A 1,846-nucleotide genomic window follows, 5' to 3' on the forward strand; every position below is an offset into this window, starting at 1 on the left:
AACGAGAATGGAACACAAGAAATGGTACAGCCGTATCCGTGGTTGATGATCTCCCGAGAGATGTTGTTCAACAGTACATGCCGGATCGCGCCGATGATGACAAGTTGGGGCCAGCAGACATACATACTCGCGCAGTTACCTTCACTGACACGCCTGTCTCGTTATATCACACTCGCAATACAGATCTGGAGACCCGAAGAATTGTTCAGAATGATGGTGTAGATTCTAGATTAGAAGATAGGAGGCATATGAATCCAAATACGTATGATGCCGCCGCAGATGATATCGGGATACGGGGTACTCTGAATGTCGGAGTTGCGAACGCACCTAATTCGGGAAGGCCCAAGACGGCAGTTCAGGGCGAAGGAGAAGAGCACGCCTCATACAAAGACATATCGCATCGCCGATCATGTTCCAAGGCTTCGCTCCATGCATCTCTAGCGTCTCGTGTGCGCGCAAACCCCCTCGTAAGAGGCAAGGGGAAGAAAGGTGACATATCCAAAAGCAGAGTTCATCGAGACCGTGTGCGAAGCACCCAACGGAACAACGGAAGTAATTACGTTGATAGAGCTGCAGGTCAGTCCTCCGCAAGTCCCAAAAAGAAACACAGTTCATCTGCAAAACGAACGAAAGAGGCGGGCAAGGATCATGAAGAAGATGATGAGAGCACATCTTTTGCTGAATACATTGCCTGGAAGGCTTCCCAGAAGGCGAAAGGTCGTACGCATGCCGGCACGGCCGCCACGAGGCGCAATACGAGTTCCAAGTTGCAGAGGAAGAAATCGCGCTCTTATGAAGAGTTACATACGTCTGAGGATTCGGTTTAGCGCGTTCCTCAACTGACGGAGAATGCCAAAAAATGTGAACGCACCCGTGAACTTGATCAATACTCGTTGGGAAACATTTGCAAGTGGTGTAGAAACTTGAGACGAGACTTTACCATCTGATCTTGTTGAGATGGCATACGAAATTTCCCTGCCTGGCCCTGCTAGTTAGTTGATGCTGGGGGCGCAAATAGGATTAGTGAATGAATGAAACAGTTTCCTTACGGAAGGCAAATCCCAATTGTCAAAGCAGGGAAGGTTAGTAAAGGTAGCAATGATATTACCGAAAGCGACGTCCACCGTAAAAGGGCAGTGTTCATGCATGGAGGAGCGGGGTGTACAGTAATTAAGACTAGTGCAAGAGGCGCAAGCCAGGGGGGGGGCGGTTCACAAAAAATCTCGGCGCGGCGCGACGGAGATACAGGATCTGCCGCGGGGCGACGGGGGAGCCGAGGCCGGCCGAACTAACATGCAATCCGGCGGGGCGTGTGTAGCCGCCAGCGTCGCCCGGGCGCGTCGAGCGGTAAGGAACCGGCGCTGTCTGCGCGGGACGCCGCGCGGGCAGCGCGGCGCGTGTCGTCCCCCCGGTGGGGTGGAAAGCGTCACGCGCGTGACGGCGTTCCAGCGGGGGGAATCTTGGGGGGCGCGCACGGCATCATACCGGCGCGGCGAGCGCCGGGCGCTGCGCGCGGCAGCGATATATAAGCCGCACCTTGGCGTACGGGGAGCGCTCGCTCTGGCCGGCAGCGGCGACATCTCAGCAAAGCACGACGAAGCATGTGTGAGCGGGGGCGAGCATCCGAGGAGTCTACGGGGTTCCGGCTGGTGGCGGGCGGGGGCGGGGCGACTGCGAGGGGGGCGGAGGCGGGGCGCTGGGCGGCAGGCGGGGACGCGCGCGGGCAGGCCGTGGGGGACGGGGCGCTCGCAGCGGACGCCGGGTGTGGCAACTGCGGGCGGCCGGCGGGATGTCGACGGCCGCGCGCGACGGGGACGCGGTGTTCTGCTCACGCAACTGCCTGTGG

The sequence above is a fragment of the Chondrus crispus genome, genomic scaffold (genome assembly GCF_000350225.1).
Source record: "Chondrus crispus Stackhouse genomic scaffold, scaffold_223, whole genome shotgun sequence".
Classification (NCBI taxonomy): Eukaryota; Rhodophyta; class Florideophyceae; order Gigartinales; family Gigartinaceae; genus Chondrus; species Chondrus crispus.